This window comes from Cupressus sempervirens, chromosome 11 (assembly GCF_028749045.1).
Source record: "Cupressus sempervirens isolate cs-2001-9-10 chromosome 11, ASM2874904v1, whole genome shotgun sequence".
Lineage (NCBI taxonomy): Eukaryota > Viridiplantae > Streptophyta > Pinopsida > Cupressales > Cupressaceae > Cupressus > Cupressus sempervirens.
Window position 1 is genome coordinate 659,350,272 of NC_143128.1, and position 25,487 is coordinate 659,375,758.

Here is a 25,487-nt window from a genome sequence, read left to right on the forward strand (position 1 = left end):
TAAGCTATTCTGTTTCTGATGATGTAAAGGGTTGTGACAGTGTAAATAAAATGTGGGATGCTCTACACACTATTTATGGAGGTGACAAAAAAGTTCTAAGAGCCAAAGCTGAAAGTCTTAGAGGTAAGTTTGATAATATGAGAATGCAAGAAGGTGTGAATATTGCTCAATATTACTCTAAGATAAAATGTGTTGTTAATGCAATACGAGGGGCTACTAGTAAAATAGATGATGATACTATACTAAGAAAATTTTTGAGAACACTATTGCCCATGTATTTTATTAGAGTTTCTGCAATACAAGAACTAAGATGTATGCCAAGGAATGATCTAACTTTTGAAGGTCTGGTAGGTAGGCTCACTGCTTTTGAGCTATCTAATTTTGATAATTAAAAAATTGAAAATGTTGAATCTTCTTTCAAAGCTAAGTTATCACTAAAGAAACCTAATGAGAAGAAGAAAAACAAAGGTAAAATATGTGCCCACTGACAATGATATAGATGAGGAAGATGTAGATCAACTTGAAGCACTACTAGCAAGGAGATTTCATAGAGGTAAAGGAAAATTCAAAGGTAAGTTACCTATCATGGATTTCAATTGCAATTAGGTTGGTCATATTGCTGCTAGATGTCCAAAGAAGGAGAATTATAGAGGTGGAGACAAGTTCAAAAGTAGAAGAGATGAAGACAACAAATATTACAAAGATAAAGGCAAGAAGTCTTGCTACATTGCTAAAGAGGAAACAAAAGATGAATCTGACGATTTTGATGATGAAGTGGTGTATGTTAGAATGAAGGATGAATCTGATGAGGATGAGGCAACAACACTAGTGTCTTGTGTGAACAATAATGATAGATGGATCATTGACAATGGGTGTTCACATCACATGACTAGAGATAAAATTAAGTTCATTACCTTCACTTATTATGATGGAAATAGTGTAAGGCTTGGTAATGATGCACCCTGTTTGATGAAAAGAAAAAGTTCTATCAAACTCGCAGTTTTTTTTTTATGTGACAATGATTATTATGTTGAAGGACTTAACTATAATTTTTTGAGTGTGTCACAACTAAATAATTTAGGTTGTAAGGTGGAGTTTGAAAATAAGATTGCTAAGATATATGATACTGATGGAAAAATAATTGGAAAAGGTGATCAAACTAGAGGTAATCTATTCTACCTTGATATAAAGAATGCTACTTATTTAATTGTAAAATTTGATGATGTGTGTCTATGACACAAGAGGTTATGTCATGTTAAGTTTGATAACTTGGTTAGTATTAGTGACATGAGAAGAGTTAGAGGTTTTCCTAAGTTGAAGAAACTTGACAATCTAATTTGCAAACAATGTTAGTTAGGAAAAATGACAAAGTCCAGTTTTAAGAGTAAGACTCATTGCTCTCAAGGAATATTGGAGATTTTTCATATTGACTTGTCTGGACCAATTGATACAAAGGAGATAAGTACATTGTGCTACTTGTTGATGATTATTCTAGAATGATGATAGTTATGTTTTTGAAATAGAAAAATGATGCTTTCCAAATGTTTAAATAATACTTAGTAAGAGTTAAGAAGGAAACATGTAAATGTATGAAATGTTTGAGATCTAACAGAGGAGGAGAATTTACATCAAATGAGTTTGAGATGTTTTGCAATGACAGAGGAATCAAAAGATAAACATCTGCTCCTAGGACTTCTCCACAAAATGGAATTGCTAAAAGGAGGAACAAGTCTATAATGACTATTCTAGGACACTCATGATGGAGAAAAATGTTACTTTGAAATACTAGAGAGAAGTTGTAAGTATAACTGTCTATACCTTGAACTATGTGCAAGTCAAGAAAGGTACTCATTCAACACCTTTTGAAGTATGGTATGGATACTCACCCAATGTAAACTATTTTAAGGTATTTGGAAGCAAGTGTTATATTCTCAAAGATTTTAGGAATGGTAAATTAGATGAAAAAAGTGAAGAAGGTATATTCCTTGGTTATTCTACAAGAAGTAAAGCTTATAAGTGTTTAAATACTAAAACTAAATAAGTTGAGGAAAGTGCAAATGTTAAATTTGATGAATATATAGAAGTATATGAAGTTAAACCTATGAAGGAACTAGAAGAATAAAAATAATTTGTATAATTTTATGAAGGTATGCCTATAGATGAAGATGTTGTAAATCAAGTTGTAAATCAATAACAAGTTTCAGTGACTGCTAAGTCACATACTATGAATGTCAAGTTACATTTAGGTGCCGAGTTACAAAATGAAGTTGAGGTATATTATGATTCTAAGATTAGTGTACATGAAAGAGAGGTTGAAATACATGACAGAGATGTACATAGTGATTTAGAAGTTGAGAGACCAAGTGAAGAAACTAGAGCAGGATTGAGATTGTCTAAGTATGTCAAGAGACATAACCCTGCTACACAAATCATTGGACTTAAAGATGCTAGACCAATGAAAATGAATAAGTTGAGAAATGTTACATGTTTTCAAAGCATTCAAGAACCTAAAGTAGTGAAAGATTCCTTACAAGATGTGGACTGAAGTAAAGCCATGGAAGAAGAGATTGAACAAATTGAGAAAAATAAAACATGGAGTCTAGTTCCTAGACCAAAAGACAAAAATGTGATTGGTACCAAGTGCGTATATAGAAACAAGTTAGATGAAAATGGTGAAGTCACAAGGAATAAGGAAAGATTAGTTTGTATAGGATATGCACAAGAAGAAGGGATAAATTGTGGAGAAACATTTGCCCTTGTTGTAAGACTAGAAGTAGTAAGAACTCTGCTTGCTTACTCTGCATACAAAGGTTTCAAAGTGTACCAAATAGATGTTAAGTCTGCATTTCTAAATGGTATATTAGAGGAAGAAGTTTATATAGAACAACTAGAAGGATTTGTTAATGCTAACAATAAAACCATGGAATGTAGATTACATAAAGATTTATATGGTTTGAAGCAAGCCCCAAGAGCATGGTATGAAAGGTTTCATAATTATCTTGTGAAAATTGGATTTGAGAGGACTGGTGATAACAATTATCTATACTTGAAGATAGAGAAAGGAAAATGTATTTTAATATTTGAAATTTTTGTTGATAATATCATATTTGGAGGTCAAGATACTTTATGTAAGGCTTTTGCAAATGGAATGAAGAAAGAATTTGAGATGTCTATGTTTGGAGAGATCAAGTTATTTGTGGGTTTGCAAGTACATCAGATAAAATATGGTAAATACATCACTCAGTCAAAGTATGTTAAGGAGATATTGAAAACTTTTAGATTGGAGGATTCCAAACCAATAAGCACACCTATGGTAATAGGACATAAATTGTCAAAAAATGATGATTCAATTGAGGTGAATCAAATATTATACAGGTCCATAATTGGAAAATTACAATATATAGTACACATCAGACCTAATATTGCATTATCTATTGGGATAGTTGCAAGATTCTCTTCTAATCTCAAGGAGAATCATTTGATGGCAATTGAGAGAATAATGAGATATCTGAAAGGATTAGAAGACTATGGTCTATACTATAAGAAAAATGAGAAATTTGAATTGAGAGCCTACACTGATGTTGATTGGGCTGGAAACATTAATGACAGAAAGAGTAGTAGTGAAGGAGTATTTTTCTTAGGCAAAAGGCTGGTTACATGGACTAGCAAGAAACAAAACTGCATCTCTCAATCTATTGCTAAAGCTGAATATGTTGCTATTGCAGTAAATTTTACAAACATTGTATGGATCAAACACCCACTCAAAGGTATGAAGGAGGAAATCATTGAACCTATGATACTTTATTGTGATAATACAAGTTCTATAAATATATCAAACAATCCTATGATGCATACAAAGACCAAGTACATTGAAATCAAGTATCATTAATTAAGAGAGTTAGTTCAAGATAAAGAGGTGAAGATAAAATATGTTAACACAAAAGAGAAAATAACTAATATTTTCACAAAAGCATTATCTAAGGATGCTCATGAGCAGCTAAGAGTCAAACTAGGGGTGATACCCCTATCAAAGACTACCTAAGAAGTATGAAGAGTGTCTTATATCAAACTAGTTAATTGACATATGTTACACAATGATGTAGTGGATCTTACTTTAGGAGCTGCCTAAAGTAATCAAAGAGTTGCAGTTACAAATTAGTCACAAGCTAGGTGAAGGAGGGAGAAACTATAAATGTTCATATCTGCATATTAAGATGACAAGTCTTTGGAATTATTGTCAAAGAGGGAGAAATCCTGTGTGGGAGAAATCATGCCAAGGGAGATGAGGGAGAAATCCTGTGTGGGAGAAATCCTAATCCTAAGAAAGATAGAAGATACAAATAGAAGAAATATGGAATATCTACTCAGAGGGAGAAAATGTACCTATTGATTACATCTACCTAGTAAGAGGGAGATAATGTTGAGGGAGATATAAGAAGTGATCGAGGGAGTCATAAGGATGAGTTGATTGATTGTCTGTTGATTAGAACATAATTTTGTAACCTATTCAAAAGATGAAAGCTGCTGATAGAGGGAGAGATTTCAATACAAGTAATTATTTTCTTTTTGGTATTTTGTTGGTTGTACTGATTAAGTTTGGTTAGGTTGGTTTGCCATGAATTCCAAAGAGGGATATTGTTGAAAAAAAATTGATATAAGTATGATAAATGTGTTTCAATCATTATTTTGTCACTAATGTAAAATCTACTACTTGTTGGTAAGACAATTACTTATAGATTTAAGTACTATCATTTATTTGATTGATGAAGAGGATTTGATCAAATGAGGTAACAATAGGACCTAGAGGAAAGGTTGAGTTATGATATGGAAAATGAGTACAAGGATTAGTTAAGACAATGGTACTATAGTGCATTGATAATCTACTTAAGGTTGTAAAGGATGGTGACACTGATTAAGTTTAGAAGAGAAAGTTAAACAAAGTATGTCTACCAAGCTTAATTAATAATCTACATAGTAGGTGCCAAGAAAAGTTAGTGTAAGCCAAGAAAAAAATTAGTTGGAGCTGAGAAAAGTCAATTTCAGTGTAAGATGAGTGATACAATGTAAGATGAGTAAAGTTTAGTTGATGCCAAGCACCAGTAAACTTTAATTCATGCTAAGTGCTTTGATAGTGGATGCCAAACAACACAGTATGTGTCAAGCACCAGAAGCCAATTAATGTCAAGTGACAACATTATGAGAAAGATCGAGATTTGATGAATCTGAGCCAACAAGTTTGATTTCTTGGATTGTATGAACCATGTGGAAGATAAGCTTGATGAGCTATGGCACAAAATTCATGGTGAACTATTTTGAGATAAATTCAAAGAGAATTGAAGGAGATGTTTCTCGAAAGGAATGAAATGAAATGATGGATAGATTCATTAAATCCTACCCAATCTAACCTGACCCTAAAATGGACAATGGAGGATGAATGAAAAAAAATCTTAATTTTCTATTTATAGAAATGGCTAGTCAGAAACAAATGTTGTGAGATGCGAGAACCTAAGGAAGATAAGGAGTCTAGGGTATTTCTTGATTCAGTGACCTAAGAGAAGAAATTGCATTGGCAAACAAAGTAAGAGGGCTTAAGGGTATGGATTCTTGAAGGGTGAACAAGATATCAGAGTTGAAGTGTATGAAAACCAAGAAAAAATGAAGGACTGAAAAAAAGATCTGTAATTTGCAAGTGTGTTGTAAGTTGTTATTAGATCAAGCCTTACTATTACTTTCTAATCATTGTACCAGTCTAGGGTAGATACTTTGGATTAAGGTTGACCTAACAGTCATTTGTAAATCCTTTAACTGGGTGACATTCCAAGTGAATGATCTAAAATCCTCTAGCAAGGCTCACTCCTAACGGGGTGGTTAAAATCCTTTAACCAAATCACATTTAACAGTGTGCATTGTAACCTTTAATAGGGTAGGCCTTTCACAGGGCATCACTTCAGAAGAGTGAGAATGAGTAGCATGTTACAGGTGGTTTTTCCCAAATTGGATTTCCATGTTAAATCATTGTATCAAATGTGTTATTGAATCTGTTATGTTTCATGTTTACATTTTTGCAAAGTTGATTTGATAGTAACCTACAAGTTTAAGTGATTACATAATCTAATGGATGTATGCATGATGAAAATGTTTTATGGATATGGATTCACTAAGCTATAAAAAGTTTTAATTGTACATTTGGACGTTGGATAACTGATTCACTCCCCCTCTTAGTTATTCTAAAGAATTCTAACAATTATGAAATAATACAATAGGTAGTAAATGTAATTTTATAAATATATTGTAAATAGAGAACATAACTTACCTTGAAGAAGGCATGCCAATCATGTGTTTTCAACCTTGGCCCAAAATCACCTTTCTTTGATACAATACTACTTATATTTGCAACAAATCTTGGGGGAATTTTTTTATGACTTCTTTTGTTGCATCACTTTTTTGCTCCGTTAATAACCAAGGAAGGGCACTCGTATTTATGTGGTCTTCATTTCTATTTGATTCAATGAAATCTTTCAATGCATGATTGGATTCATTAATGTCATTACAAATTTTGGCAATTTTTTCTCTATCATACTTTCCATCCAATATTTTCCATAGTGTCTCTATTACATTCTTTCCAATATGCATAGCATCAATCAAATACATAGTTGGGAGATCCTTGTAGTATAGTAACCTACCAAATTGAGTAGGATAACCTTTTATTCCTCTAGGAAGTTGGTCATTAATGCCTTGATGATCATCATGAGCATCAATTATATCATTACTAAATAAAAGACTATATCAAAATATAAATTTCAAACTTTGGATCACAAACTAGACATTACCTCGATGATTTTGTTGATTGTATTCCAACTTCCATAGACAAGGTGTCATTCTTCATGGCCTTGATGTTTCCTCTTCTTTCCCATTAAAATGATATTTTTTAGTAATTCGATACTTACGATTATTATGCAAAAAAACCTAAAATCATCGAACACCTGCTTTCCTAAAATTCTTGAATGACAAGATTTCATCTTTGGACCACAAACTGGACATGCAAATTTTCCCTTTTTCTGAAGACCTAAAAGATCATGTACAATTATCATGTGCAACTTAAGCATACAATAATAATGTGTAAGCACTATAACAAACCAAAAATATGTGACCTTAACAATATAACGTACTACAAAAATGAGTTAGCCTAGGGGCATCATGTATTGTCCATACACGCATTGCATGGAATTGAAATTGTCTTTATCCTATTGGTCTAGAGATGTCATACATAGTTATCCCATTCCATAACTTCAACAACTCATCAATAAGGGGCTCAATATGCACATTCATATCTTTAACTTGATACTTACCTAGTAATTGAATGAACATAAATATTACATAATTATTATGACAATTTTGATGCACTATTTATAAATTAATTTAGATAACTATTAAATAAAAAATACTTGGTATAATCATTGACAACATTGTGTGCTCCTTCTTTATGGATATCCAAGGAGGAATGTTATTGTTAATAACAAAAATAGGCCACACTAAGTAAGTAGATCTCATATCTCCAAATGGATTGACACCATCTACTGCCAATGCAAGCTCGAGATTACAAGGTTCTTCTTTAAAGTGTGGCCTACTTTTTCTATCTCTTTAAATGCAGAACCATCTACAAGCATTCACATAATGTCATCTTGAATTTTATTGTGTGCATGGTAATCCATAAATAGTGCCAAACTAGTGCACTTAAATAATCGTTCAAGATGTGGAATAATGAGAATGTACCGAAGAACCTTGTGAGACAACTTTTTTGTTATTTGATATGACTGATATCTACTAATATGAAAATTAGGGCATTCTGTTACAAATTCATGTTGTTTATGATATAGAATATGATCATTGGGATATGCATGTATTGTTTGATACTTCATTCTAATTTGATTTCTAATGGTAGATAATTCTCGATATGAACAAGGCAAAATGTTTGATGGTGGTAACAAAAACTCTTGTATCAACCTACAACAACAAATATGAATTGTAAATCGTTAGTGAAAAAATTGTCTTTTCCTACCAAAACAACAATTCAATCTATGCCCAAGGCTCGAAAAATCCAATAAAGTTCATAAGAGTTGGGTAAATGTTGTGTTATTCATTTCCCTCTAAATTTTATAGGTACAACTCCCCTTAAAAAAGATTTATGAATAAATTCAAAAGATCAAAATTAACCAAATGCACAATTTTGCCAAAAAGTGCATAAGGAACACTCATGTACTCTTGGGTACTGAGGTAATGATTTATGTAGTCAAAGATTCAATGAATGAAAAGCTCACAGTCTTTCTATAAACATGAAAGATTTAACTAAGGAATTTGAACTTTACAATAATTCAAACTAACTTTGGAAAAAGATAAATGAAAATGAACAATAAAGAAATAGCACTAGATGTCGCACAGGACTAATCATCACAATTCACAAAGTAACTATGATTGAATATGCTTTAAACACCAAATTTTATAGTACGACAAAATGTGATATATATATATATATATATATATATATATATATATATATATATATATATATTCAAAAGGATTCTTCATAACTAAGTCATTTAAGAAAGCATTCCCAAACATATGACTATTTGTCTATCACTACTTCCAGATAATTAACTTCAAACGATACTAGGTTTATCAAAGTATATTTTGGCTATTAAAAATCTCAGCCCTAACTAGCTAAATGCTCCAACATGTATAGTTCATTACAAACCCAAAAAGGCTTCCATCAAAGCCCAACCTTTCAATTAGAAATAGTTATGAGAACAAGAAATAGTTTTGAAAAATCTTGAGAAATAAAACAGAAAATAACTGCTTTCAACTAAATGCCATTGCCAGTATTCCCTCCATCTGTCATAGTTTGCTTCACCAGTTTCTAGCTCTTGAAGGCATTTGTGAATTCCTGCATTACATGGGAGTGACTATTCTTAAGGTTGAGTAATTTTGATTTACAAAAATCCTTTTTCCATTTTAGCTCTTTAATTATTTGACTTTGTCTTGGCATGAGATTCTTGTTTCGATATAACATCGACTCAATATTTGCTAGGGTAGTGAAGTCTTCGAGGGTAGGTGTGTCATTGTCTTTGATTTCTATCACAACATCATTGAAGTTCTTGATCAAGACCTCGATGTCCATGTTGCCATCTTCTAATTACAAGATTCTGGTAGGGTTAATGACCTACATGTCCTTTAGGAGTTCTTTATGCATTCTCACGATTTCAGTTTCCACTGATCACATTTCTTCAATGGCTCCTTTGTAAATTGACTCTTTCCAACCCATATTTCTTTTAAGAATGAACAACATGCATGATTCCATAGTTTTCATGGGATTTTCATTTAGAAACTTCAATACTCCATATTTTTCAACTTCATGAACTTGGAATACAATGGCTTGGCATCGATTCTAGTCAGCTTCCCATACCAACACAAGGGTTTGAATCTAACCTAACAACACTTCTCCTTTTGTGTATGTGGTGGTAAAATCTAGAATGAATTTATTGCCTTCTTGTACAATGGATGTCACCCATTCCTATATCATGTTTGAGAGTAATTTTCCCCTTTGCATCTGTTTAACCAACTGCTGGTTGTTTGAGGAATTGGGGTCAAAAGACTATGGAGTTTGGACTAATGGAAGAGTGCCTAAATTCATCAAAAAATCTATATAAGCCACCATAGTGATTATCGGTGCCTTTAACTCTCTCTTCTCTTTGATATCCCTTTCAGACTAAGTCAACATGTGGACTACAAAGAATTTGAAGAAGTGATTACCAGTGTCTCTGGTAATGGCCCCTAATTCCACAGTGGTGACCTTAAAGCTTTCAATATCAATTTCTTTGGATTCATATTTCTATTTTTATGTAGCCACTTTTTCCATTACCCTTCTAGTCACTGGATCTTTGATCAGACATGCATCACTCTTCATCTTTTTACTCTTAGAACCATGAGCAGTGTACTTGGTGACAATATCTTTAACAGGTGGGCTGTAGGGTTCATTTCTTGCTGATTGAAGTAGACAACCATGATGGAATGGTAGGAGTAGTGGTCATCCCTCGACTTCCCCTGGGAGGAGTCATGAGCTTAGGTTGATCCAACCTAGGAGCTTCTACTAACTGCACAACACCATCTTTATTTGCTAAGAAGCTAAGTTCTTCCCCTAGACTGTGTCCTTGAGTCATCATTTTCTCTTTTTGAATCTCCTACTGCATGAGTACCTCAAATTTAGTCTTGGACCTAGTCCTAGGGGCTGTGGTTTGTTTAGGAGATGGTGTTATTTTCTTCTTATTGGCAGCCAAAGTATTACTTGCAACATGAGACAAAATTGAGATGTTAGAGGTCAATGTTTCAAAGAAAGAAACCTTATTTGGAGATTTTCCAGTTTGTTTTTCATTGATAACCTTCATGTTTCTTCTCCTCAACCAGTTATCTATATGAGTAAGAATAGATCTAGTCCTCAAATTTATATCATCTTCTTCTTATTGATTCTAATCTACCTCCAATTTTTTTAGCTCACTTGCTTCTTCCCATCCTAGTTCAACAATATCCAAACCATTCTCTACGACTCCTTCCAATTGAAACTTCAATTTGAAAGAATTAAATTGTGGGAGTGTTAATCTTGAATGATCCTTTTTTATCACTTCTTCCTCATCATTACAATTTTTCCATAAATCCTCTAAATTGGAGCCGTAGGTGATTAATCCTTCAAACCAAGTACTTTAGCTATAAACCTTTGCTGTCAAAATTCCTCCTTCCTTGGTAGGATCCAAAATTGAAACTTAGAAAATTGCTTCCAATGGCTGAGGCATTAATCATGTTACTTCAAGTTAAGTGACCAAGCTTAATGAGGAAAATATACTCCTAGGTTTCCTGAGGTAGATTGTCTTTAATGACTAAAAATAATTGTCTACAAATTTCATCTATGATAAAAAAAATTAAGGGCATACCAAGGAAACTTCATTGGTTCTTCTTCAAATCCCCTTATTCTTAAGTATTTGAACTTAGGAAATTGAATGAAATAGCTCACATAAATTTGAATTAGCTTTTGGGCCTCTGGGGACACCCTTGGCATTGGTGTCTTTTTGAGGTTCAAGTGTACACTTTCTATCAGCACATCATGCATTTTTCTAAAATCCTCCAACACTCAATCCCTTTGGAGCAAAGGACAATATTGGTAGACAATTACATCTTCATTCCAAGTTTCATGGGGAAGAGAAGTAATATTGCTAATACAAGCAACACAATAGGTTAGATAGGAAGACATGTAGAAATCTTCTATTCACACCTTAGCATGTTTTAGCTAATTTCTCATTGAACTAGCTATTAATGCCATCAAATCTAACATCTTTTCTACTTTCAAAATGATTTCTACATAATGGTACTTCCAATCTTCAAAGAAAAAAACATCTGAAGAACCCTTAACCTGGTTCAATAAGACCATGAAGTCATGAAAATAAGGTTTCATATGATCCTTGGAGATTATTTTGGGAAGTCTTGAGCTACCTTTATAATTTGTTTCTATCCACTTCCTAGCCATCATGTTATTGTATTCATCTGGACTTTCCTGATACTCAACTAGAGATTGGGTAGGGCTAAAAGTAGAAAAGGTACACTCAGGCAAATGCAAGGCTGATGAAATAGTCTCCCTAGAGATGGATAACACTGGTTCTCCATCTTTATTCAAAATGATCTTAGTCCTCACATCATAGTGGTCAATACATAACTGGAGTAACTCAGGACTCAAAAGGGTAGGGGGAAAAGCCACAGCTTCAATCAAACCACTTGTTTAAATCTCTAGCCAACCATTAACTTCATTAGCTTGCTCAAGAAAATTTTATTGCAACTTCTCAACTTTGACACCCTCCAAATTAGTATTAGAAATGATAGGCCTCCTACACTCTAAACTAGAAATGTTCTCAAAGAAATGTAGAACATACTTCATTTTAAGCAAAGGAAATAAAAGCCCAACACTGCTTTGTTCTTCAAAACACAAACAGAGGGAAGAGAAAGGGATTTCTTGTATTCTCACCTATAATCTACTAAGAGAGAATCGTACCTCTTTTCTTTGCTTATCACTGCTCCTCCTTCAATTCACCCTTTTGTATGATAAAACAAATGAAATGGGAAACTCATACTTTATAAGGAAAGGAGTCATACTAGCAAAAATACCACCTCATTATGAGGTATTCATGGTGATTTCATTGTAGCTTGATTTGTACGCTCAAAAATATGATGAGACACCTTCATTAAATGATCATCCTTCATGGGTGTCCTTGCAATAATTACAAATTTATGACAAATAATCCAACTCTCAGATGAAATATTTTCCTTTTTGAATCATGATGACAACCGATCTCGTGTCTCAAAAAATAAAAGCAGACACGATCTTCAATTATTACTTTTAATATCTCAATTAGTTTCTCAGGAATCGGTCACCCTTGGAGAATCATTAATGCTTGCTCAAAAATCTTCAGCAATTGAACTACTTTGAACTACTTCAAAATGAGGTTTGAAGAGGTTCAAACAAACATCTTCATTATGCTCAGCGGGTCCCACATGTTGAAAATAATTAGTATCAAAACCTTTGGTTGAACTACTTTGAACTGAGGTTCAAAGAGGTTCAAGTCAGGAGAATTGTGACATATATCATAGGATTAATCTCTACATGTAAGGCTCAATGATATTTGCAAGATATGAGACCAAGAAGGCTTGTTCAATGTATGACTTTGGGCTTTAAGGGAAACCGAAGAAAGTTTAAAATATGGCAACTCAAATTAAGGCTAACATAAATATAATGAATAGTAATGGTATGCTAACATTGAAGATGACAAAAATGGCATACCTTAGCATACATGACATTGCTACATTGGATAAACCATTCATAACCTTCAAGTTCACCAACAACACTATAGTAGAGAGAAGAGTTTTTTGGGAGCCTTGGTATAGGGGCTCATGTGCCTTCTCTGGAATAGGTATATCAAGACCATATTTAGCATCATTATCATATGCACTAGTACCATCATCATGAGCATCTTCATCAGTTATGCCAATACCATCTTCTTCAATCATGTCCTCTAACACATTATCATCTTCTTCCATGGGAGTGTTATCCTCAACTTTGATATTCATACCTCCATGTTCCTCTAGTTGGAAATTCATATTCACCAATTGATGAAAATTGTGGCTCCCTTCAACGTGACCATGTTGCCTACAATGACCCTAGGCTGTTGTGCAAGGAAAATTATATTTATCAACTTTTCTATGAAACTAAGACCACACTCTAGCAATTTTCTTGTTATTTTGTTCTAGGTTCATATTGCTAGGCATGGTCTTTCTTTACAGAAAAATATATCTACAAAATTATTGGACATGTTGTACTTAATGTTTATATTTGCACATATGGTTTTGATAGAAAAATTTGGTGTAATTAATGTGTATATCTGTGCGTATGGTTTTGAAAGAAAAATTTGGTCTAATTAATGTGTATATCTACAAAAATATTGGAAATGTTGTACTTAATGCTTATATATGCACATATAGTTTTGAAAGAAAAATTTGGTCACCTCACTCAAATTCACCCATATTATAATCAATGAAATGTTGTCTACTTACAATTGTCTTTGTTAATATCCTCCTTTGTGTCATTTCATTCTTAATTCTTCTTGAAGATGTAAATTCTTAAATATTTTTTTATTTCATTAGTTTCTAAACTTCATCACTAAAACACCTAATTATTGGTTTTTGAGTGTTTTGGTGTTCAATAATGGAAAAAATGTTTATTTTACTTTAGACATGCATTTCACACCATTCCTAAAGGTTTTGGATTAGATGGTGTCCATTAGGATAAGAAATGCAAAAAGTTATCATATTTGAGAAGAAATTGTAAATATGCAAAAATGCAATTTTGGAAAATCTATCAAAAATGTCTTTTTGGCCTCCCAATGTTCATAACCATCAAAATTTGGTTTGAACTGATTGGATGAAGGTATTTAAGATTCATTGTGTCCATTTCAGCCCTTACACTTTTTGCAAGGACAATTACATTTATCAACTTTTCTTTGGAATTGAGACCACAATCTAGCAATTGTCTCATTATTTTGTTCTGGGTTCATATTGCTAGGTGTGGTCTTTCTTCACAAGAAAATATATCTACAAAATTATTGGACATGTTGTACTTAATTTTAATATCTGCACATATGGTTTTGAAAGAAAAATTTGGTCACCTCGCTCAAATTCACCCATATTATGTGCTGAGAGAAATTGTTCTTAGAGATGTGACCTAGGTATTAGAGGTTACTAATGATGCTAAATGGACCAAACTAAAAGATAATCCTTAGCAATATTTAATTTATCTATATTTCTTGAACACATCTCTTATTTGTACACGAATAAGCAGATCTTAGTGTATTTAAACTATTACATTCATTCAACTTCTCTCCTACTAATTGGTGAGTGTAGTAATTCATTGAGTGGTAGCAGATCATAGAATTTAGAATTTGTTTATGTGCACCCTTTAATTCCTCACCATTCTCCCAATGGAATCTATATATTCAACTGGTAACACCATTCTTCAAATCAATATTATGTCCAAACTCTAGAGGCCAGACCTTCATGATTCTCAGGTTGCCAATATTTAGCATGGGAAAGGATCTACACTAAGTTTTAGTGAGAGGATTTTATCACATCATACCTAGGTTCACCATGCTCCAAAGACTAAAGAGGATAGAAATTTTCTTATTCTCTTCAACAATTCTAAAATTTATGTTAAATATCACAGTAACAACTAGATACCTTCTAAACTATAAAACATGATAATATTATACATTATAGGCATTCAAAATCTACCAAGAGCATATACACAATACAATGATATAGTGACAAAGACCCATGCACACCTTAAGATCACAAGTTATGATGCATAAGCCTAGATCTATGGCAAGTTTCAATGAAAGGATTTAATCATGCAATGCCTAAGTTCAACTTGTTCCAAAGAATGAAGAGGAGGGCATTTTTCTTATTCTCTTCACTAATTTTGAAATATATGTTAGATATCACAGTTATAAGTAGATACCTACTAAACTCAAAAACATGATAATGTCATACATTACAAGCATTTTGAATCTACCAAAATCATATAATCAATAAAGTAAGAAACGAGCACTACACACCTCAAGAGCACAAGTTACCGTGCATAAGCCTGCAAAAAATGTTAGCAAATCCAAATACATGATTGGTTATATGGACACAACATAGTCGATATGGAGCCTCCTATTATAACAAATATCCCAATCAACAACAATCTCTAATTTAAATCTCATACTCACCATGGGGAAAAAATTTCTTTAACCCTAAATATTTTTGCATTGATTTTTTCTATGCAAAAATTATGTAGTTCTACAAAATGAAAATGCTACATATATATCATTCCAACCTATAAAAATTCACAAGCTTTGAGCAATAAGAATTTACCTCAGGGTCTTCTTATGCTGAGAGGTGTTGCTATATAGTCTAAGTACATACCAGACAACAAACTCCTGCCGTCAAACAAAATTGCCAAATAACAAAATGATGAATACAAGTTTTTTTCATTATGAACCCTATTTGGTTGAAATTTTGACCAACTTGGGCATAAAAAGCCTAATTTGGTTGAAATTTCAACCAACTCGGGCATAAAAACAAAAAGAAGAAGAAATCATAGGCCAATATGGCCTTTGGTCAAAAAAAAGGGGAAATGTACTAGTGCTACCTTCCCATGAATGTATTATACAACCAATTCTTGCCTCCCTAGGGTTCCCCCTAGAAGCCTCGTCGAAGTTACTTAAACCATTCATATTTGGGAGGTTCTCATTTGAATTTTCTTTTTCCTTCTCTACTTTTATTTCCACCTTTCCCATATTAAGGTAAATTTATCAATCCTACCCAATTTTTTCAGATCATGCCATCCCATTGTGTGAATATTCCTTCAATATGATTAGCATTCTCAGGTCTATTGTTTAAGGTTTCTCCCATGCTTATATTTTGTTGATTAGCATGTGAGTTGCCATGTCTTTATCTTGAAATATCCTTCTATTTCATTTTAAAAATATTTCCTAGACAATAATTGAGGCCATTCTTATCCATGAGTCTTTGTATAGACTATTGTGTGATCTTAGAGGCCATTGTTTGAGGAAATCTACAAAATTATTAGAATATGTTGAGTACTAGCTTAGTTATTGGTTGATTGAGTTCCAATATACTTTTGTGTATGAGAAATTGAGTTAGATGTGATCTAATGTTTTCTCTTCTTGTTTACATAGTGAGCACCTTGATGGTCCTTCATAGACTAGTTTTTTGAACAATTCAACTGTGCGTATACATTTTTGGAAAGATTCTCGTAAAAAAGGTATCAGCCTTGGGTAAACAAGCTTTGTTCTAACAAAGGTTAAGAGGGATATTGATGGATTTTGTCTTATGTGATTCTACCTTCCAATTGTAACCTTCTTTGAATATTTACTCACAATCTTTAGATCCTACACAAATAATTTTATCTAGCCTATCTTTTAATTTAGTGAAAATTGTCTTTGATTTAATTTTATCATAACTTTAAAATTATGATCTTTTGATAGAGGTTTATCTTCTAGGTTTTTCCATTTCCAACCTAAGGAAGGGTTGGTGTTATCTTTGTCCATGTAAAATTTTAGTTTGTTACCCCAAGCATTTATCAATACTATTTTGGTGTTAAGACCTATTTTTAGTGAGTCTAGAGGTTCAAATTTGACCCATGATTCTTCCTAGAAAAAGTATATCTTCACCTTTGCTAATGTACCATGTTATATTTTTCCTTATCATGTCTTTGTATTTCACCATAAAGCTAGAAGTCCTTGATCCATTGGGACATTTCTTTGATTTATAGATATGAGGATCATGGTGTATGCTCTTAATACATATTTATTTAGTAGGATTGTAACCCACATTCTATCAAGTTCTTGAAACATATTCCATATTAATTTAGCTCCTAGTGCCATGTTTTCCCTTTGAATGTTCTTTATCCATAATCCTCCATCTTTGATGGGTTTGTAAAAATTTTCCCATTTAATCATGGGATTTGTTTTTGTTTATAGAGGTTCCTTGCTAGGAAAAATTCTTGAGTTTTAAATCTAGGTTTCTTTTTACATTTTCTATTATCAACAAAACTAACATTTGATATGTTGGAATTGCTGAAAGTGAGGAATTGATCATGGTGTATCTTCTTGAATTAAATAACCATCATCCTTTCCAACTATCCATCTTTTTATGAAGTTTAGAATTTATTGGCTACCAAAGTTTTTTAATTTTTATTTCCTTTGTGATGCAAAGGTATTCCTAAATATTTGCATGGAAAATTACCACTTTTAAAACCTAGAATTTTACATATTTACATTTCTATTTTATTTTTTGTATTTAAGAAAAAGATTTTTGAATTGTCTACATTAAATTTTTGACTCGATGCTTCCATATAGTGGTTAAGACTAAGTTTGAATGGATAAGCTTATTTTTTGTGCTTGTTCTTATATTAGGAATGTTATTAGTGACTTTGATGCTAGTAATTTTTTCTTCCTAATGTGCTCTATTAATAGTTCCACCTAAAGATTCTACTATTATAACAAAGAGAAACAAGGATTTCATATCTCCTTGTCTAATACCTCTGGATATGTTGAAGGATCCTTCTAGGCTTCCAATTAAAAGGATTGATATTTTGGGTATTGAGATAAACTGAAGATCAAATTTACCCATCTTTTAGTAAAGCCAAAGCCTTTAAAGATTTGCATAAAAATATCCAATTGACTTTATCATAGGTAGTTTAAGCGTCCAATTTGATTAACCCGCAAGGTTCTTTATTGATATGGGATGAGCGAATGATTTCTTGAGCTATAATTATTCCTTCCAAAATTGATATCTTTGGTAGAAACCTTGTTTGTTTCTTTGATATGATCTTAGGTAATATCCTATTGAGTCTAATTTCTATTGATTTGTGTAGGATTTTTTATGTTGTGTTGTGTAAGGTAGTGGGTCTAAAATCTCTTGGTTTTGAATTGCTAGTTTTTTTGGTGGAGACAATTTCTTCTTTTAAGAATGAAGAAGTTTTAGAGAATATGTTATTAGACACACATGTTGAAACTATTGAAGTATTTTACTCTCAAGTTGAGGGGGTTACAATTTTTAAATAGGTAGCCAAGCATAAAGTATTGGTGGAGGCCTAAAGGAGAGGCCTATATATCAACTAAGAAGAAGGTTAGGAGACACAAATTATTGCTCATTTTGGAGACAAGGAGACACATATCAAGTTGATTTTGTCTTTTAGAAGATGGAATATGTCAAAGAGAGTGAACCATGGGATCTCCTAACCACTTGGTAAGTGAGAGGTTTGATTCAACTTCAAATAAAGAAGATGAAGAGGAAAAGATAAAATGATGGAATATGGATTCAAATGCCAAGAAAGAAACCTCTATTTCACATAGGTTTGAGGTAGTTTGTTTCACAAGAAGATTGGAGTAACAGGGCAAACACATGATGTCCATGGTGGAAAATTCCCTACCACATTATCATTAGAGTCAATAACTATTTCTACCTGTGGGTTTCTCATTCTTTACAATAGCTTATTTTTCATAGTCCCTTCTCACACTACACTCATAGAGAGTCACCTTGGATTATGGACAAGACGTTGCTATTGATGATAGCTACAGATCCAAATCATTCTCCATCAACAATAGGTTGGATTTGTGATGCCTCCCAGTGTAATACTGGTAACACTTTGTAGACACATAAAATCATCCCAAGCACTATATTAATTTATTTAATATTTTTTGTGACATTATAATTAATTATTAATTAATTAGTTATGTTTTTCATATTCTTTTACTTATTTAATTAAATTTATTTAATTAAATAGGTTCATTTCCCTAATGTATTTAAATGTAATTTGAATACTTCTCCTCTAATGTATTAAATTCATTTAATGCATAGTGCTCCATAAATCCCCCTTTAAATAAATTCTATTTTATTTAATTCCCTCCACTTCATTAAATTCTTTAATCCTATGATTAAGTTATATCCTATTTAATTTAATCCTAATCCCACCTAAAACCTAGTCTACACCCATCACTCTCATCCTTCTAAGCTTACCCATTAAATAATCCCACTTAATTATCCTAAACACCTTTTAGCTCCTAAGTGTTTCCTCACACATGTGTGAGAAACTCAAGATCCATTAAAGCTTCAATTTTATTATTTTATTCACACCTCTTACACCTCTTACACTCTTGTCCCCCTTTCCTTTCCCCAAGGTTTTTCACGCATGTGTGAGAAAACCTTGGGCCATTACTTTCATCAAAAAGGCTTATCTAACCTTTGCATGGCTTGTCCCCTTAGCCCATGTGTAGTTCTTGTGGCACGTATGTGGACACCACATAGATGCCTCCTCAAGACCTCTCTCAAACCTATAAATAGATCCCTTGTCTCAAGTATTTTCCATCTCCCTCATTTGTATTGTTATCATGCTAGTATTGAGTTAGAGCTTTCATAGTGATTTTTATGCATTGTTACTAATCCTTTGTTAGATGTTATATTTATTGCATTTATGCTTGTATCTTTCATGATAGATTATTGTTACTAGTTTGGCTCTTTGCATTTCCATTTCACATCCTAGAACCCTTTGAGATTGGCTCATTCATAGCCATTTCGTGAAGGTATTCTACACCCATTTAGTCTAGATTTACATAATCCATATTGCATTTTCCTTACATTGGGATTCAATAGTTGTGTTTGGGAGAGCACATCCACATCCCTCACACTTGAGCACACCAACAAGGCCTCTTATGGGTGTCCTTGTTGAACTACTTTGAGGTTGCATGAGGATTTTAATTTTTGGTTGCATAAGTTGTTAAACTCAAGCTTGTTTTAGTTGTATTTCAATTTGTATCCAATCTTTCATATGCACATGTACAACTAATGTTTTCTTGTTTACGCGTGCTCCCAACAGATTAGGATTTTCCTGCATATATTTTGGCACACCCAGTGGGACCCACATCCCTCTTTCATTATTGAAGTTCATAAAAGCTCATAACTTGCTATCTAAACCTATGCAATATCATCTCCATTAGGATACAATGTCATCTATGAAGACACTTTTCATCTACGTAGATCAACATCTCCGTATTTTGGCATCTCTACCCACTTCTATATTTTCGCTTGTGTAACTCATATATTTCAGCATTCCTAATATGTACATAGTTGTCCTTTGTTTTCCAAGTTAGCATGGATTTTTCAACTCCATCTATAGTTTCCTTTTTGTAAACTTTACCAACATTTTTTTCTATGGTATCAAGTTTAAGTTGCAACCTCTTCTCCTTCTTTGTTATCTCTATGCAAATTTTGCATCTGCATTCTACAGGAGGCTCACTATCAATTGGATCAGCCACTGGTTCAATGAACCAGTACTTTTCCACCCATTCCAATTGAAAATTCCTTTTGGATAGATCCTAGCGAGATTGATCTTTTTTTAATTTCAATTTTATTTTCCCCTTTTATGCATGAAAATGATTTATGGAATCACTTTTGGTTTTCTCACCCAATTGACCATTGACTGGCTCCAACTCTATAATATCAATTTGTGACTCCCTACTCAAGGGAAGTGCCTCCAAATCATGTTCAAGTTCTTTGTCGACTCAAATATCAAGTTCACCAACTTGAACTTCTTCAAAATGGTCTCCAACTTGTGATGAAACACCTTTTTCAATAAGCACTAGAGATCTAACTTATGAATCTTCTAGGTTGCCAACATTTCCACCACCAAAATATGTCAATATGGTTCTACATTTTTGTAATGCTGGCCTCTCTTGGCTTTCAGGGATCCTACCGAAACTCCTATTACCCCACTTGTTTGACATTTCAAATCGATAAAGGTTGCAAAAAATAAATCAACTTAGTTGTTGAACAAAAGACTCAAATAGTGACGAGTCAAAGACTGTGAATAGTGACAGTACAAGTCAAAGACTGTGAACAGTGACAATAGACTACTTAGACTACATATAATAACAATAATATGTTTTTTTTCTCATAAAAAGGGTACTACTGCTACGATACTATAGTCTGCAGTACTACCCAATAAAATTTGCAAACCTATAGGCTATCTTAGCATTTGAGATGTCTAGTCACCAATGGACACTGGATAGTAAAACTTTAAAAAAAAGTACCAGTACCACTGTTGACATAAAAACTAAATTAAAAATCACTTACCTTTTATGAAAACCATGGTCCACGAGTCAATGGGCAATGCACTCAGCACTCTAAAACTTCGGCAGCATTAAGAAATGCCAGTCTCTATACCAGAATAGAGTGAATTGTGTAGAAAAATAATATCTTATAGTCCAATTTAGGTTTGTGAATTACGTGGGATTAACAAGTGGGAATGTTAAATGTAGGCAAAATGCACCTTCCTATCCTATGGAAGCCCACAATAGGAAATAGGTGGCTAAATGGGGCTACTGGTCGACACATTTCGAGAAAATGGTAGGTAATGCCCAACCCAAGGGAAAATTATTTGATTGTAGTAATGGTGAAAGAACGTTGGCCAATAAGAAACAACATCCAAAGGATGACGAAATGTTTAAAATAAATGTATCCAAAACATATATTACCATTGGTGATTGGACCAATATTTTTGACCAATCATGTGATAAATGGGCGACTACCACAGGCGTTGGACCCAAATTTGATAAATATCCAACGATGCAGTTGACCTGCATTACATGTGTTATTTGCCAAATGACGATCGACCCATGAGACAGGATCGCCAAATGGTAAAGATTCGCCACTAAAGTAATTATTGCTTCATACCTTTCTTCTTCCAAATCATATTTCATAGAAACTTAAACAAATTATTCACCTTCTTCATGGTCATCAAATTCTTCATTTATTTGACCTTCCTTAGCTAGGTAACATGACTTATTTCCTTTATCCAAGTGAACTATGGTAAACTCTTTCACTTTCTTTCCTTGAACTACCAATGGTTAGTGAAGATTTAAAAGTAGTCTCTATCTTTGATAAACTATTATCAAAGTTATTAAACTCAAAAGTAGTCAACCTATCGATCAAAGCATAAAGGTACAAACATTACTAGGTATAGATCTCAATTCTTGAATAACAAAGAATCTAATAGCATATATAGGTAAGAGAGTTCTAAGAAATTTTCTAACACATCTTCTTCACTTATGATTCTACTGACTCCTTTAATATCACTTACCAATTCCTTGATTCCATTATTGTATTCTACAATGTTCTCACCTTCTTGCATTTTTATCTTGTCACATTTTGCTCTGAGATTCTCAACCTTCACTCTTAGTACATTTTTTTCACCTCTATAAACAAGTGAAACTTTGTCCCACATCTCTTTTGCATTAGTATAGTCCTTTATATCATCATCTTCAGCATCAATCACAAAAGAAGCTATCTCAATAATTGAGGTGTTATGTTCTATCTTTTCCTTCATTTGCTCAATTGTCAAAGGTCCAAGAGGTGGTGAAGTATAGTGATTGTCCAGGTAGTATAATGCATAGTCTCCAAATCTAAACAAATACAACCTCATCCTTCTTTGGCATGAGAAGAAGTGTTCCTCATTCAACTTGGATACCTCTCTCTTATACATATTTAGATCTTTAGTTTAAGTCTTTTAAACTTTTCCTCTAAGCACCAATTTCTCTAATACCAATTGTTGAATAACCGAGATGGGAGTGAATTAGTTATTATAGGTCCTTTAAATCAATTTGTATCCTTTTAAACTTATCTACAAACAACTCAATAATAGATTCAATTTTAAACTTTATTAACATGGAAACCCAATTTGGGTAAAAACCGCAATTGGTAATATGAGACATGAGAGTACGGAGCTTGCATGTGTACATATTTACAAAACTAAGTTGGTAATATGAGACATGAGACTATGAAAATTTAATGCATACATAAATACAATTAATTTAAAGGCACAAAAAAAATTAACTAGATTTACAAGTACATTTATTTTTTGAATATGTCACAACACTAATTGTGCAGTATGCTAACTTGATCTCATAATGTATGCATTGAAAAAAATTACAAAACTATATCAGTAATTTGAGTCACTAGACTATGAAGCTTTAATGCATACATAAATACTTAGAATTTAATGTTGAATAACTAAGGGGTGGGTGAATGATTAATCAACTTCAACATCACATTATGCAAGGATTGATTCATAGCGAGCGAAGCAGAGCAAGGTGTAATTTTGAATCGAAAGCTTGGCAAGAACACGAAGAAGATAGAAAATGGTGATCAGATTGCAGGGTTAGAGCAGGACAAGGATGGGAAAGATGTTGATGCTAAAAAGGATGGGGACCCACATGATTTGTAGTTGCATCCAGGCAAAGAGATTATTTTTCATCTTTTTCCTAGGCCTTCATGGGTTGGTGGATGAATCTCTTTGGGGTCAAACCTTCAAGTAAGTCAATTTTCCCCAAAGTCATTGATAAATCCAATAAGGAAAAGGGGATCTTTGCTCTGGAAGTACCCACTAAAATTATTGACCATAACATCCTAAGCATGGCAACTACCCTAGTGGGTAAGTTTATTAGACCTAGACCAAACATTGATCTAGTTAGGATTTTTTCAAGGAACAAATGGGAGCTGAAAGGGCAGGTTGAAGTTACAGCCATGGCTAACGGTTTTATGTTTTTTGAGTTCTCTTGCCTAGAGGACTTCTCCAAAATTTTGTATGTGGGAAACTGGTCAATGGGTAAGTCTACTCTTGTCCTTGAAAAGTGGACTTCCAACTTTGACCTAAACAATGACTTCCTGACCCAGGCCCCAGTTTGGATAAGGTTGCCAAAGTTGCCTTTAGAATATTGGCACAAGGATGTTTTTGATGGCATAGCCAGATCCTTTAGATAACTTCTTTTAATTGATCCCATTATTGCAACCAAGAAAAGAATTATGTATTCCATAATATGTGTTGGGGTGTTTGAGGGTCAGGATATGCCCCAAATGATTGAATTTCAGTCTCAGCTAGGAAGAAGCATTCAACAGATTGACTATAAAAATGTTCCTTTTACCTAATTCTATTGCAAAAAGGCAAGACATAAAGCAAAGACTTGCCCAATCTTCAAAGAGAAGGTTAAGGTTGGTAGAGCCCAGAATAAACTAGGTAAGAACAAAGCAGGTGCACCCAGAAAAAGTGTGGAAGGAAAAAGCCTTAGAAGGAAAGAACCTAGGGGGAGAAGAAGGTAATGATAAGAGGGATGTACCAAAGGATAGGAACAATCCAATAGATGTCAAAGAACCTGAGAAGTTGGATCACTCTACGAATAGCAATGACTATTGTTCCTGAATCAATTAACCCTATGGTTGAGAAGGGTGGGATCCCCTATCCTGAGATGGTTGGGAAGTGCTCTACTTTAGATACCAAAGAGAAGGAAATGGATATCTCTATTGTTCTAGATTCTTAGGTAGATCCTATTGGAGAGTTGTAGGATCATCCTCTTTCTCAAGAATCAAACACCAGCACTAATAAAGGGGTATCCCCTACAACTATGAACATAATCCTTGAAAGGTTGTCAGCCACTACCCTTGGGCACCTCTCCTGGTTAGAGGCTCTCTTTGATAGCTATAAGGAGGTAAATGAGGCCCCTTTGATATCTGTCAGGAAGAAAAAGAAGAATAGCAGGGATCCTTCCCCAATCTCTCCAGCTACCACTAGGAGCAGGGTGAAACCTGATCTTGGAAACAAATCCAACACCCCCAGGAAGAAAAAGCAAGAACCAAATTAGAAAGGAAGAAATAAGAAGGAATCTGATGGATGGGATGCAAAGAATCATCTAGGAATCATGCACTTTAATCAAAGCATGAAGATAATTTCTTGGAACATTTGTGGGCTCAATGGAACCCACAAATAGGAAATAGTTAGGAATATGGGAAGGGAACATAGACCAAATGTTTTTTTAATCTAGGAAACCAAAATGAAGAAGCAAAAGACTGAGAAGATTTCCTTTGGGAAAGGCATGAAGGCTGCAGACTCGGAGGGTGCTTCGGGGGGGGCTACTTACCGTATCAAAGGACTCTTTGGAGGCTAGTATCTTATTTGATAAACATAATATTTTTCTTATGAACTTTTTTAATCCTAAAGATTAGATGAGATGGTTTTTATTGAATCTCTATGCTCCTAATACCAAGAATAGCAGAAGGATTTTTTGGATCAAAATTCTAGATTTGGTTAGTAATTTAGGCAATACCAAAAGCATTATTATGGGGGATTTTAACACTCCTCTCTTAGCTTCTGATAAGTTAGGAGGGCTTTTGCCTGATGTTGAAAGTAGACAACACTTGGCTAATTTGATTATGGATCTGGCTCTTCAAGATGTGGACCTTAGGGGTTGCAAGTTCACCTGGTCCAATAGGAGAATTGGCCAAGA